This window comes from Microtus pennsylvanicus, chromosome 1 (assembly GCF_037038515.1).
Source record: "Microtus pennsylvanicus isolate mMicPen1 chromosome 1, mMicPen1.hap1, whole genome shotgun sequence".
NCBI lineage: Eukaryota > Metazoa > Chordata > Mammalia > Rodentia > Cricetidae > Microtus > Microtus pennsylvanicus.
Window position 1 is genome coordinate 96,795,858 of NC_134579.1, and position 15,502 is coordinate 96,811,359.

Below are 15,502 nucleotides of genomic sequence, written 5' to 3' on the forward strand. Positions count from 1 at the left end.
AGCTTGGAAGATAAGAGCGTTGACAGCCGTGCCGATGGTGGAGGCCTGGCTTGTGAAGTTTCAGAGGGAAGTCTGCGAGTCCCTAAGGACTCTACCAGAGTCGTTTGTCATTCTTAGTTAAGAACCCATGGTTCTGGTTAGTGAGGGCTGAAGAATCAGAGTGATTAACAAGAGCGCGGAACCACTGAAGTAAAACCTTTGCTTTACGGGGATAATGGATGCTGGTTGGCTGGGGCTGAAGGATCAGCTGGGATTAAGAAGAGGCCAGCAGCACTGAGGTGAAATCTGGGAAGTGTTTCCTGAGAGCACACAGAAGCTGAGTTCCGCCAAGGTGTACCTCGTGCTGGCGGCTAAACTCGGACGTGTGTAAGAGTCACCCAGGTGATGCTGGTTTTGAAGACATGAAAGGGGTCATGGAGAGCAGCTGAGGTCTGGCACCAGGAGAGGCCAGAAGAGGCCATTGGTGAAGGAGCCGCCGGAGTGGCAGTGGAGAGCCCAGGATTGAGGGGTGATGGAGAAGGTTGAGACTTGGCACGGCGGCGAGAGCCTAATAGAGGCTGTTGGTGAAAGTGCAGCCCTGTTGCAGCAGGTGACCCAGCATTCGGATGCCAGTACCAGGGGATGGCCACCAAGAGCAGCAGCAGAGGGTGGAGTGGAACCGGCCTGAGCCTAGCAGTCAAACTGTGCGTGCTGGTCAGGGTGGAGCTGGAGAAGTGACCCAAGCCTTTCGGAGGTGCCCAGAAGATCCTGAGTGGATCCCAGATATTGGGCATTGAGTTTTTACACTGTTGGTGTTTGGTTTTACTTTGATCTGATTGTAGCTGTTGCCCGGTTCTTCCCTTTTGAAATAAGAAATAGCTAATTTTATTTTGTAGGAGCCCACAGTTGAAAGGCATTCTATTTTAAAAGAGACTTTGGACTTTAAGAAAAAAACCCTTTTTTTTTTTTTTTTAGAGACTGAATTTTTAAAGCGTTTGAATTTGTAAGGTGGAAGGACTTTTTTTTTTTGTCTATAAAACGTTCTTTTTTTTTTTTTTTTTTTTGGTTTTTTGAGACAGGGTTTCTCTGTGGTTTTGGAGCCTGTCCTGGAACTAGCTCTTGTAGACCAGGCTGGTCTCGAACTCACAGAGATCCACCTGCCTCTGCCTCCCGAGTGCTGGGATTAAAGGCGTGCACCACCACCGCCCGGCTAAAACGTTCTTCATTGTGATGGTTACTTAATGTGTGATCTTGGGGGTGAGTAAGAGAGAAAAGGCTGTGGCTTTACAGCAGTGTGTTTGTGGCTCAAGTTGGCCAGTTGTGCTAGATAGTTTTATGGCCCGAGCTTGACCCAAGCTTAAGTTATGAGAGGAAGAAACCTCAATTAAGGAAATGCCTCCATGCCATGCATGGTGATGTACACCTTTAATCCCAGCACTCAAGAGGCAGAGGCAGGCAGATCTCTGAATTTGAGGCCAGTCTATTCTACTGAGCAAGTTCCAGAACAGCCAGGGCTACACAGAAACCATGTCCTGAAACTCCCACCCCCCCCCAATAAAGAAAGAAAGAAAGAGAGAGAGAAAGAAAGAAAGAGAAAACACCTCCATAAGACTGGACTGTAAGCAAGCCTGTAGGGTATTTTTTTAGTGATTGATTGGGGGAGGGCAACCCATTGTGGGTGGTACCATCTCTGGGCAGGTGGTCTTGGCAGGCTGAGCAAGCCATGGGGAACAAGCCAGTAAGCAGCACTCCTCCATGGCTTCTGCATCAGCCCCTGTCTCCAGCTTCCTGTCCTGAGTTCCTTCAGTGATGGGCTACAATATGGAAGTGTAAGCCAAATAAACCCTGTCCTCTCTGGAGTGCTTCGGTCATGGTGTTTCATCGCAGTAACAAAAACCCTAAGCAGTGTGTCCTTGTTCATTGAGCCTTGGGCTCTACAGTCAGCTTGGAGCCCCAGGAACTTTTGTGCATTGAGGGCACAAGGCTTGGAGGGGCCTGGGCAGACCTACCTGGCCCTTGAGTTAGCCACTCCCCACCTCTCCCACCCCACCCCACCCCCTCTTAAACCATCCAGGGACCCACTGCAGTTCAACCTCTTGATCTCCGGGGGAGGCAGACTGTCACACAGTAGGGTTGACTGGGGGTGCCAGGAGCAACTCAACTTTACAGATGGGGTGATCACTGAGGTTCAGAGAGGCTCTGCAGTTCCTGGAAGTCACACAGCAGGTCAGTCTCATATTGGAAACTGGAACCCAGAGGTGGACGGCTCTCTCAGCTCCTGGGCTGTGTCCCATGGGATGGTTCTCTAGCAGGTTATGTATGTGGAAGAGGGGCCAGGACACTGGTCCCCCACCTGTTATCTGGCTGCTCTCCATAGACCTCAGATGTCTTGGGACTGCCAGCAGTGCTTGGTAACCTATAGGATGAGGCAGAATCTGACCCAGGCCCGTGTGGCATCCCTGCTATTTCCCAGGGGCCCAGTGCCTGCTGCTCCACAGGGCATGATGGCAGAGGGGGCCAGGAAGTCATCCTTGGGGCACAGGAGTTGACTGTTGAGCCCCTTCAGTGAAGAGGCAGAGCATGAAGGGCCTCTGGAACATTGTGGTGGCCTATGGGGACAGATGGGGCTGTCTTCACTGCCACCCCAGCTTGGAATCGAATTAACTGCAGACTCCACTTGCCACAGGCCACCGGGATAGCTCACAAGGATGAGAGGGGTCCTATGTACACTCTTTTGGAGTCAGAGCCCTGAGGGCATCAAGGCATCATAGTCGGATGCTCTTTGTTGCTTATGTATACAGTTAGTGCTTAATATATGTGCCATTTCTGTTTCCAGGGTTAACCCAGAACAGTAATATTCCTGTGTCAGTATGGAGTTGGGTATGGGAGTTCTTAGGGGAGGGCATGTGTCCCCTATGCTCATGTTCACATTGGTCTTTAGCCCTGAGGATTGGAGGACGCTGAAAGATGTCCTGGGCTTTGGGGAGCAGGTGGGACTAGGGCCTGGCTCTGGGCTCCTATGACTGAGGCAGGGAGAAGTGGGGGAGCTGAAGCTGAGAGTAGGGAGTAAGACACTGTACTGGCTGGGTTTGTGTGTCAACTTGACACAAGCTGGAGTCATCAGAGAGCAAGGAGCCTCAGTTGAGAAAATGCCTCCATGAGACCCAGCTGTAAGGCATTTTCTTGATTAGTGATCAATGGGGGAGCGCCCAGCCCATGGTGGGTGGTGCCATCCCTGGGCTGGTGGTCCTAGGTTCTATAAGAAAGCAAGCTGAGTGAGCCAGGTGGAGTAAGCCAGTAAAGAGCAGCTCCCCTCCATGGCCTCTGCATCAGCTCCTGCCTTCCAGATCCTGCCCTGTTTGAGTTCTCTGTCCTGTGATGAACAGCGATGTGGAAGTGTGAGCCAAGTAAACCCTTTCTTCCCCAGCTTGCTTTCTTTTTGGTGTGTTGGTGTTTTGATGCAGCAATAGAAACCCTAACGTGTTGTAGGGAGCGGGGCCCCTTGTTTGTCCCGGCCGCCCCGCTAGCTTACACCCAAAATACACCCAGAATAATCACACAGAAACTGTATTAATTAAAACACTGCCTGGCCCATTATCTCTAGCCTCTTATTGGCTAACTCTCACATATTAGTTTAACCCATCTCCATTAATGTGTATCGCCACTTGACTGTGGCTTACCGACATGAGTCTAACCAGTGTCCGTCTCAGGCAGGAGAACCATGGTGTCTGACACACTGCCCTTCTTCCCAGCATCCTGTTCTGTTTACTTGCCTATCTGAGTTCTGCCCTATCCAAAGGCCAAGGCAGTTTCTTTATTCAGCCAATGAAAGCAACACATAGACAGAAGAACCTCCTACACCACTAACGAAGACACATACTATGTCTGGGCACGTGGGCATGACCTTGTCTTACAGGGCTTCACCTCCCTGAAGTACCTCCCACTTCCTCTCCTACCGCCAGGCTCCTGTGCCTGGGGTCTTTGCACAATGCTCTCTGGCTCACAACTGGCTCCCTACTCCCAGGCCTCTGGGTAACTCTGCCCTTCTGTTCTCATGGAGGGTCCTGAGCCAGATTCAGGTGTTGCTTTGTTTCCTGATGTCTAAGGTGGATGACCTTGAGGTCAGGGGGTGTTGGGGAATATTATTTTAGGGATGTTGCTTTTGTTTATGCTATATTTGTTTACCTCTGTGAAGCTGTGATTCTCTGCCTGTCTAAAACACCTGATGGTCCTAATAAGTTGCTGAACGGCCAATAGCGAGGTAGCAGAAAGGATAGGCGGGGCTGGCAGGCAGAGAGAAGAAATAGAAACGAGGACGAAAAAGCAGATGGAGCAGCAAGAGAAATGAGGAGCAGGAGAGAACAAGGAGAGGAGGATGTCGAAGACCAGCTACCCAGCCAGCCACGGAGTAAGAAGGAAAGTAAGACGTACAGAAATAAGAAAGATAAAAGCCTAGCGACAAAAGATAGACAGGATAATTTAAGATAAGAAGAGCTGGCTAGCAGCAAGTCAAGCTAAGGCTGGACATTTATAACTTAAGAATAAGCCTCTGTGTGTGATTTATTTGGGAGCTGGATGGTGGGTCTCCCAAAAGAGTAAAAAGAACAAAAACATTCACAACAAGGGGGGTTCATTTCTCTCCCACTGAGGACCCCATGTGCCAGTATAGTGCCTCACACACAGTGGGGGGGTCTTCTGATATTTTTCTGAATAAATGAATGAATGAATGAAGAAGACCCGTGTCTTGGACCACCAACTGCCTTTTGAGCCTCAGCGGGCATCAATGCAACCAGTGTCCATTGGCAGAGACAGACACTGGCTGAGCTCTGCCCTGCACCATCTTGCTGTGGGGCCCTGGAATTGCACCTTAGAGCCAAACTGCGGAGGATGAAGGGTAAGAGAAAGTGACTCAGAGTCCCTTGAGGACTCCCCAAGAGCATCTGAGCTGGGGACCATTCCTGGTGTCCAGGCCTAAAGGATGCTGTGGGCTTGCTTAACTGTGTCCCTAGTGACTCAGTGCTGTCTTCATAGTTGCTCAGCCACAGCTGGGTGTGAACACCCCAGCATGGGAAATACACAGGGCTCACTGGGGTGTGCTTAGGAGTTCCAAGCTCTGAGACGCTCAGTGTGAAGTGGGAGGTGGACATGAATTCCATGGTCACTCTCATCTTCCTGGAGGCTTCACCCTTCCAGGACTGGGGAGGCAAGGGATGGGACTCCAGCCGTGATACTTGCCAACCACATCCTTCTGGGCTCTGCGTCTTGCAGTTGCTCCTCCCATAGTGCCTGCTTTGGCTCCTGCCTGTCCCACACATTTGGAGCCCAGCCCACCTGGTCTGCCTTGGGATGTCCCTCTCCAGTTACCCACACTATATCTCACCAGAGATCTCCGAGCAGGGGCCTGTGGCATGTGCCAGGAGTCTGTTGCTGGTCTGCTGAGCTGGCTTCTCCTCAGGCTGGGCTGTACTGAGGAAGCACATTCCTCCCTTCATTCCCAGACTGGAGTTCAGGGGTTCTGCGTTAACTAATCTCTCAGGTGATTGGAGCCCTGATGGAGATGGATAGCCCGAATGCGGCCCATTAAACTTCCAATAAAGAAAATCCCCTCACCTTCGTCTGAAGCCGCTGGCACTTTATAAAACACACTGGATGTAATCCAATTGAAGGTGCAGCCCGGAGGACACCTTTATCTTATCTCAAATTGAAATTACATCATATTCTCTTCTTAAATTAAAAAGCAAGAATCTTTATGTTCACTTCCACATGGTCGTGTAAAACTTAATCAATGGTTTTCAAACATTAGACACCCAATATGGACTATTTCTAGTCTTGTTATTGATGGGGAAATTTCCAGAAAGGAGTGGTGGGTTTGTAGATGGAGATGTCAAATGCTGGGCTTGTGCCAGGTGAGATGGATGTGTCCATGTGCCATGGCAGGTCAGGGGCTGGGGGACAGTGGGGCCACTTTGGGATGGGTGTGTTGATGTTTTAAGATTTTCCTGTGAGTAGGGACTTGCAGTACAGGCTTTTCGTTCCAGCTACTATGGAGGCCGAGGAAACACCACCAAGAGTGTGAAGCAGTGGTTCTCAACCTGTGGGTTGCCATTGGGGGGCAAACGATCCTTTCACAGGGATCGCCTAAGACCATTGGGAAACGTAGATGTTTACATTACGATTCATAATGGTAGCAAATTACAGTTATGAAGCAGTACCAAAGATTTTATGGTTAGGGGTCACTACACCATGAGGAACTGCATTAAAGGGTCACAGAAATAGGAAGGTTGAGAACCACTGGTTTAAAGCCTACCTGGGCAAGTAAGTGAAATCTTGTTTCAGAATAAAATGAAGGGTTGGTAAGATGGCCCAGTGAGCAAAGTTGTTGCCAGAAGATCTGAGCTTGAGTCCCAGAGTCACATGACTGAAGCAGCAACTCCTACAGGTTGGTTTCTTCTGACTTCCACACATGTGCCATGGCTCATGGACACACACAAACTCTCACACTAACATTAAAAAAATGTAAAAAACAAGTTGGGAGTATATGTAGTTCAGTGGTAGAGCACCTGCCTAGAATCCCCAGTGAGGGGCTGGGGTGTGGCTCAGTGGTAGAGCACCTGACTAGAATCCCCCAGTGAGGGGCTGGGGTGTGGCTCAGTGGCAGAGCCCCTGTCTATCATGGGTGATGCCCTGCATTCCAACTATAGCATCATAAAGTAAAACTTGCTGTAACTTCTAGTTTCCCCAAACCCAGTCCTGGCAGCTGAGGACACTTGGCTGTCTTTCGTCATGTGACAGATGACAAGGGGCATGCAGGTTAACCACTGCTGATAGGGAAACAGAATTCTCAATGCTCAGCAGCATGCTACCATGGCCACTGGCCACAGGTGGCTGTTGAGACCTGAATCGTGGCCAGAGGAATAAAGGTGTGCAGGAGCTTTAAATATGAGGAACTGCCTCCTTTTCCTGATGTTGGGGATTGCACCCAAAAACTCTAATACACTATATATATTTTCCTCTGACTTCCATACGTGTGCCATGGCTCATGGACACACAAAAACTCTCGCACTAACATTAAAAAAATGTAAAAACCAAGTTGGGAGTATATGTAGTTCAGTGGTGATCTCCAGTGACTCAGTGGAGTCACACATCTTACAGAAATACACAAGTGAAGAGCCACGTGTAGGATCTGAAATTCTCTGAAAGCCACATTTAAAAAACCAGTAAATGGTTGACAACATGGTTGGCCCATTAAAGATGCTTGCCACCAAGCCTGCAGATATGAGTCCGACCCTTGGGACCAACAGAGTGGAAGAGGAACACTGACTCCCCAAGTTGTCCTCTGACCTCACACATGCCAAAAGTATTCTTTGGGTGTTTAAAATAGCAAAAACTCACATTTCAAAATGGAGAGTTCTAGAAGCCAGAAGTCTGAGATGTAGGAGTCAAGGCGCGGTGCTCTGGGAAGGCTGGGAGAGATTCTACTTCACTCAGTGTGGGGTGGCTGTCAGAATTCTTGGCTGTGGACTTACCTCCCTAGTTTTCTTTCCATTTCTCCTTCTGGGCATCCTACCCTGCACCAGTGTGCCCAAGTTGCTCTCTCGTGTGAATGCCAGCCAGGGGCCTGGGGTCCGTGACACCCAGGACAGCCTCTGCCAGCCAGCCTTGCTGTTAGGAGTGGGAAGTGTCCCCCTGAGGCTCCTGGTTTAGCGCCTGGTGTCCAGCAGGTGACACTATTTTGAAGGCCCTGGAGCTTTTAGGAGTTGGAGCCTCGCTACAGAAAATAGATCACGCAGGATGGTGGTGGCACATGCCTTTAATCCCAGCACTCGGAAGGCAGAGGCAGGAAGACCTCTGTGAGTTCGAGACCAGCCTGGTCTATGAGAGCTAGTTCCAGGCCAGGCACCAAAGCTACAGAGAAACCCTGTCTCGAAAAACCAAAAATAAATAAATAAATAAATGAAAATCACTGGGGGCTGGTCTCAGAAATTATACCCACCTCTTCTTCCTGCTCCAACATGTATGATTATGTGATCGGTCTCCACTCTTTTTTTTTTTAAAGATTTATTTATTATGTATACAACATTCTGCCGCCATGTACGCCTGCTGGCCAGAAGAGGGCACCAGATCTCATTACAGATGGCTGTGAGCCACCATGTGGTTGCTGGGAATTGAACTCAGGACTTCTGGAAGAGCAGTCAGTTCTCTTAACCTCTGAGCCATCTCTCCAGCCCCTCGGTCTCCACTCTTTACCCCTTCCACTGTGGTAGATAGGAACCTCTGAAACCATGAGCCCAAATGCATTCTTCCTCTTCTGTATGGTGTTTTGGTCACAGGGACACAGCAGCATGAAGTTTACATTTGCAGAAGACTATTTCCAAGGACGAGCTTTGGGGTACTCCCTGTCCCCTCAGGTGGGATTGCAGCAACCCCCTGCCTAAACTACATTGGTTTTCACCAAGGCTGGGGAAACTGTAGGAAATATCCCCTCGCTGGTCTGCAGTAGCTGCCTCCTGTGGCTTTAGAAAAGGCAGAGGGAGGGGAGAGGGAAGGGAAGGGAAACGAGAGCTGGTTGGTGGCAGCCACTCTGAGCACTAGAGGAATTACGATCTAGCAGATGAGTACACTGTTTGAACCAACACCTGTGCTGGCCAAAGGCTCGGTGAGTTGGTGCGGACACTGATGCCAATGGAGGTTGGCACTCAGAGGCTTAAAGGGAAGACGCCTGGAGGATCTAGTTCTTTCTGAAAACCTCCTGTTACCTTAGCTGGAGAACACCCGGGATGTGGAATGCTTTGGTGGGATGTGGGACTCAAGGAGCCTCAGCAGCCAGATTGGTATGCTGAGGACTAAGAGAGCCGCTAAGCAGAGACTGGAGGGGCAGAAACGAGGACGGCTCCTGCTCATGTCCCTGCGCCGTGGATGAGAGAATCTGGGACTTTCTGCCCAACGGACTTCTGGCTTGGAGAGGAAATGAACCCGGAACTCTTTGAGGTACCTGACAGGAGACTTCTATGGCCTGCCTAGGTTCCAGCTGGATCCAACCACCTTGTGCCATCCTCGGTCCTCAGACTGAGATCCCCAGAGATGGAGCCCTGACTCTGGCCACAAAATCCCATGGCCCCTTGGGGCTTTCTCTGGGTTCCCCACTGCACTGTCCAGGAGTCGTTCAGGTCCACACTACCATGAATCAGGGAGGCTGCAGTTTGGGGGCATGTTGGCCGTCCTCATTCTCATGCTTTCTGGGACAGAGTGGCTAGCCTCAACCTCTTCTCTCCTCTCCTCCTCCTCCTCTTCCTTCGCCTCCTCCTCCTCCTTCCTCTCTCTCTCTCTCTCTCTCTCTCTCTCTCTCTCTCTCTCTCTCTCTCTCTCTCTTTCTCTCTCTGTGTCTCTCTCCTCTCTGTCATTCTTCTCATCCATTCTGGCTTCTGGAAGGATTAGGAGGGCTCAGGAAGTTCTACCTCTTATCTGACCAGTACAAGAGACTGAAGTGTTACTGCTAGGGGCCACTCCATCCCTTTTAGACTTGAATGCTGGCCTGTGGTGAAGCGGAGGTGGGGGGTACGGGGTGGGGGTGTTTCCTACCTCTCAACTTTCTCTAATAACCTTTACGTACCCCCCCCCCAGTGGGTGTACTGTGAAGGGAAGGGGACAGTACCAGCTTTGCCCTGAGGCCTCCCTGGACTTGGCAAGGCTCCAGGTAACAGCCAGGTAGCTGGCTGTGCGCTCCCTCCCCTGGAAGTGTGTGTGGGGGTCCCAGGGGAGGCCCCCCGCATCACATGACCCCATCAGCTGATGGAACAGGATGACTCAGCCGGCAGCTGTCGGCCCCCTAGAAATAATGACAGAAACAATTAGCAACTCAAGCAGTAGCCTTTCCTTAATTATCTCCTCCGAGTTTAATTAACTAGCTAAATTATCAGCAGTAATGTAGGCATTAATTATGTCAAATTACAGCGTAAAACTCACAAAGTGTGGAAAACGTCAACTCAGCTAGCCTCACCTGCCAAGCGCAGTGGCGGGTGCCCTGTACCTGTGTGCTGCGACTGGGGGCTGCCGAGCAGGGGCCCTGCCAGTGTCCTGGGGGCCTGGGCGAGGGGTTCAAGCCCTGGGAACAGGGCAGCCAGGTCCTTGAGAGCTCATGGGGCTGAGACAAAGTCTTGGCTCGGGCAAGAGAGAGGGAGAGTACCCTGCTCCTTGGCCAGATGGCCAGGATATTGAATTATTAAATTATGAATATTAACACAAACCAGACACAAAAGAGGTAATAATTTTGGTGCCTTAAAGAAATAATTAACGTAATTTTGATAAATTACATGATAAAGGGATCTCAGAATGGAAGGAGATTTATCTTAATTAATATCTTGGACTGGCTTTGGAAGGTAAATGGCTCCTGTGGGGACAGGGCAGGTGAGGCCAGGTGGCGATCTGGCCCAGCCTGGGACACGTTTCCTGCTGTTGCAGAGTTGCTGGAGGGAAGAGACAGGACCTCAGTTGGGCAAGATTCATGGGAACATCTCGGCTCTGTGCCTTAGTTTCCCTTTTTTGAATCTGGCCAGCTTTTCCAATGCCTTTAGCTCTGACTCTCTTAGCTATTTAAGATTATAAGATTATAGTATGTTCTGGCTTCTAGCAGACTCAGTAAGTTCTACCTCTCGTCTAACCACTACAAACAGTCCAAGCATCCCTGTCAGGGGCGGTCTGGCTTTAGTCAGCTTCTCCCTGTGAATGTTCCGGTTGTGCCCTGGATTATCTGGTTGTGGCAACAGGGTCGCCGGTAAATAATTTATTACTTCATCCCTGAAGGACCTAAGCTAGGACTTCTCCCTTCCAGGCCTCAGTTTCCCTCAAGTGCAGTGAGCTTGGGTTGCTCAGACTTTAAAGATTGTTGGCTGCCCCTTCCCCCACCTCTCCATAGGTGCCAGCCAGTCCTCTGGGGACATTCTCAATCATAGGCATCTCCAAAATTGGTGGGCCAGACTCCTGCAGTGGGGTTCCCAGAGTTTCCCAGTTCTGGTTAAAGTCCCCTGTCTTGGTGTTCTACTGCTGTGAAGAGACACCATGACCACGGCGACTCTTATAAAGGAAAGCATTTCACTGGGGCTGGCTTACAGTTCAGAGGTCTAGTCCATTATTGTCATGGTGGGAACTAAGGTGGCAACGTGGGCAGATACAGAGCTGGAGAGGTAGCTGAGAGTTTTACATCCAGATCTACAGGCAGTAGGAAGAGAGAGTGACACCTGGCCTGGCTTGAGCATCAGAAACCTCAAAACCCACCCCCAGTGACATACTTCCTCCAAGAATGCCACACCTCCAAATAGTGCCACTCCCTGGTGACCAAACATTCAAACATATGAGTCTATGGGGGCCATTCCTATTTCAAACCACCACACCCTCTATTCTAGAAGCCTTGCTTCCTGTGACCTGGGACCATGAGTGTCTAACTGGGGAACTTGCTACCTGGAGGCCCAAAGGCTCTCCTCTCCTTCCCTTGACCCAGCAGCACAGGTTCCTATAGGCCAGCAGCCTCCTGCCTCTGGGCCTTTGCTGGTTGTGTTGCTTGGAGCTGTCATTCAGTTCCCCTGCCACCCTGGCTGTCAGTTTCCCAGTGGCCCTGTCTGGCTCCACCCTGGAGTCCTGTCCCCTCTCCTCTTGTTTGCCTCCTCTCAGTTCACCTTGGCATCTGGCTATTTGTAGTCACCAGCCTTCCCCAGAACATGAGTCCCAGGAACACAGAGGGGCCATCTCCTCTCTCTGCTACTGTATTTTGGTGTCTGGGACTCAGTAGGTCTCAGTCAACTCGTGGATTAACATGGTAGATGTTTTCCTTGGTCCCAGACTGGTAGATATGCCACAGCACCTGGTCCCTGGGCTCAGCAAGCCATGTCTCAGCAGCCGCACATGTGTATGTCCTGCCGTCATACACTCCGTGGCAAAGGGCCTGTTACTTATGTGTATTCCAGTGCATTTTCTGTGGCAGACACAGGACATCCATGGGGCATGTCACACATTTGCCACACCACATATACCTGTGTGTCACAAGCTACATGTTTTGTGTGTGTGCTTTATGAGCAAAAACATATGAATGTGTGTGTGTGTGTGTGTGTGCGTGTGTGTGCTCTTTCAAGAGATACTGAGAGCTAGCTATGTTGTCCTGAGGCTCTGGGCAAGGCCCATTCTTCTTGCTGGGCCGTAATTTCCCTGCCTCAGGGTCTCTGTCTGTCCTGGACAAGCAGGAGTGGCAATGTCCCTGGGCCTGTCCCCACCACAAACCTGGGCTTGGGATAATATGTCAGCACCATGAGAGGAGGAAGCTGACGCTTGGGCTATGTGGGGCCTCTAGGGTCACACGGAGCAGGATGAGGAGGGATGAGGGTTTCTGTGGCTAGCATGTGGCCTGTTGGAGTTGACAGGACAGCTTTGCACGGCAGATACAGGAAGATGCCCAGAGAACCAAGGCTACTTGACAAGATCCAGGCCATTGAGAGCCCCTGTCTCGAAACACAAGGTGGACAGCTCCCGAGGAATGACACCTAGGACTTGTCTCTGGACTATGCATGCACACACTCACTCATGCATACATGCAGTTCTATGGGTTTAAAAGTTTCAACCTGCTCAGAAGCAAGCAAGCCAGGGCCCCGTGTTTCTTTTCAGTCCGGTACCTTTCAACCTCCATTCTTCATGTTCACAATCCATCCTGCTCTGACATCTTGAGGAGCCTGGCCAATCTGTAAAGCCACTTCCTGTGGCTCCACCCCCTGTGACATCATCAGAAATAGGCCAATCCTGGGGCCTGGTATCTATAGCTCCACCCCCTGTGCTATTCCCACCCCCCAGAGCCTGGCCATGAAGTCATCAGGCCCCCTGCTGGAACGTCTGAGGAGGCCCCTGTTTGATTAAAAGAAAAAGAAGTTCTCCACAGCCTGAATGTAATGTTGCACCATCCACAGGGTCTCTGGCCCCTCAGAGTCGGGAAGACTGAAGTGAATTGGGTGAGACACGTGGCTCCCTAAGGTGCTGGAGGACAGTGGTGGAGAGCTGCCAGGGGGCAGCAAGAGATGGAGGGCATGCCTCTGGATGGACTTTGGGAGAAGGAGGGTCCCAACACCCTTCCCTGTGAGGTCCGTGCTTGGAGGCCTGAAGTCCAAGGTTCATATGGCTGCAGACTGTCGTCCTGGTCCAGGAGGTGCCTCTTTGGACCTCTGGGACCCTCCAAAAGCCCAACAATAGTCTCTTCCTACCTTCTGCCTTAATCTTTCCACCTACATGATGGGGCTCAGTAAGAGAGGAACCCTTTTTCACTAGCAAACAAGGATCATGAGTGCAGCCACACAACACCCTTCAAGGATTCCATGTCATTATCTTCTCACCCAGATGTCGATCATCCATCCATGAACTCATCCCTCCATCCATGTACCCATCCATCCATGAATCCATCCATCCGTGAACCCATCCATCCATCCATCCATCCATCCATCCATCCACCCATTCACTTACCCATCCATGAATCCATCCCTCCATCCATGTACCCATCCATCCATGAATCCATCCATCCGTGAACCCATCCATCCATCCACCCATTCACTTACCCATCCATGCATCCATTTACCCATCCACCCACTCACCATCCATCCACCCACCTGCCCATTTACTTACCCATCTATCCACCCATTCACCCTTCCTTCCTCCCTCCCTTCCTTCCTTCTTTCCTTCCTTCCTTCTATTCATCCACACACCTGTTCACTCATTCATCCGTCTACCCACCATCTATCCATTATCCACCCATCCATCCACCCATCCATCCGTCTACATCTATCATGTATTATCTATCCATCCACCTAACCAACCACCATCCATTCATCCATCACCCATCCATCATCCATTCATCCATCCTTCCTTCCATCTTCCCATTCATCATTCATTCATCCACCCACTTGCTCATCTTCCCACGATCCATCCACTCACCCACCCACTACCTACACATCTACCAACCAGTCGATCCATCAATATTCATCCCTCCACCTAATATCACTCCCGGGTTCTCCATCCTCCATGCCTCCTCTCTCCCCCATCTCCCTATACCCTCATCAGCAGCTGTGTGTGGGTCAACTGGCATCTGAACACCCGAGTGCAGGTGTGTGACTGAGCTCAACCAGGAAACACACTTTCAGCCAGCAGGCAAGGTGGCAAGTGTGAGCACACACATCCCCTGTGTGTGTATGGACAGCGCCAGGCAAATGCTCACAGCCTGAAGGGACATCATGCGCAGTGGGAACAGAGCTGACCATGCTCATCGGGAGCTGGAGAGGAGCGGGCCCCACCCCCTAATCCTGCTGTGACCTTCCGTGGTGCTGGGGTGTGGCTGGTGTTGATGCCGCAATGTGTGCCGCTTGCTGAGATCTTTGGGGTGCACGGGCTCTCCTAGATTCATTTCAGCCTCAGCTGTTGGCTAACAAGTGCACTGAGGAGTCCAGCCAAACTGCTCCCCTCAGGGGTAGCACAGTCAAGTGTTAAGCTTCTGGAGGGGTGTGTGCTCCACCCCCCAGAGTATGACCAGGTCCTGGACCTGAGGATGAGGTGTGGCTGAGCCATGTCTAAAATCCCTGCCTATGCTGACTCATGGATGGGAAGTCACTTCTCTACTGTCTTCATTGAAGTCTCTGTTTTCCTGTCTTTAAAATGGGTATGTGAAGGCTGCCTGTGAGGATGGAGTGGTCCAATGGGTTGAACACAGTGCCCGCATACCATGGGCCTCTGAGGCTTCTCTGGGAACAGGCCCAAAGGTTACCCCTTCTACTATCCTGCCCCCAGGCCTAGATTTTTCTGATGAAAACCTTGATCCCAAGGCTCAGAGAGGTTAAGCCACTTGCCGAAGCTCACAGAGTCTGTTGGTGGCACTGCCTGGGTGTGAAGGGAGCCGTGTGTAACAGGGTCCTGAGATGATATGGTCATGGTGAATGGGAGAGTCATGACAGCAGAGACCGGGGCGGGGCAGCAAGGGGGCGCCTTCCAAGGTCACGCTGCTCAGACACAGCATCAAGCCAGGTCCCCACACGACCCCCCCCCACCAGGTGCAGCCAGAGTTCAGTCCTGCCACAGTTCTTGGCATTGCTCTCAACACCAGCAGGCTCTGCCTGGATCCAGCTGGGTTGGCACCCGGACCAGCACCATCTGTCCCTTACCTCCATCTGAGATGCCCCCCTCCCGTGAGGCCAGCGGGGTGTAGGAGGGCCGTGGGCAGCAGTAGATGGAAACACTAGACTTCCTGCCAGTGACAGCCATAGACTCCGGGGGACCCCACGAGGGACAGCCCTGCCCCAGCTTGGTACTATAGAGACTTCTGCTAACGCATCCAAGGTGTGGGGAGGATTTGAGAAAAGAGACATTGTGGCCTCTGTCCCATACATTGTGCAGGTGGGGAAACTGTGGCACGCATGTCTCGAACTATTGAAATGCTACTCGGCGAGGCTGAAACCATAACGTCACGGATCATCAGCTGCATTTGCTCCTTTAGCCTCCTAATGCCCAG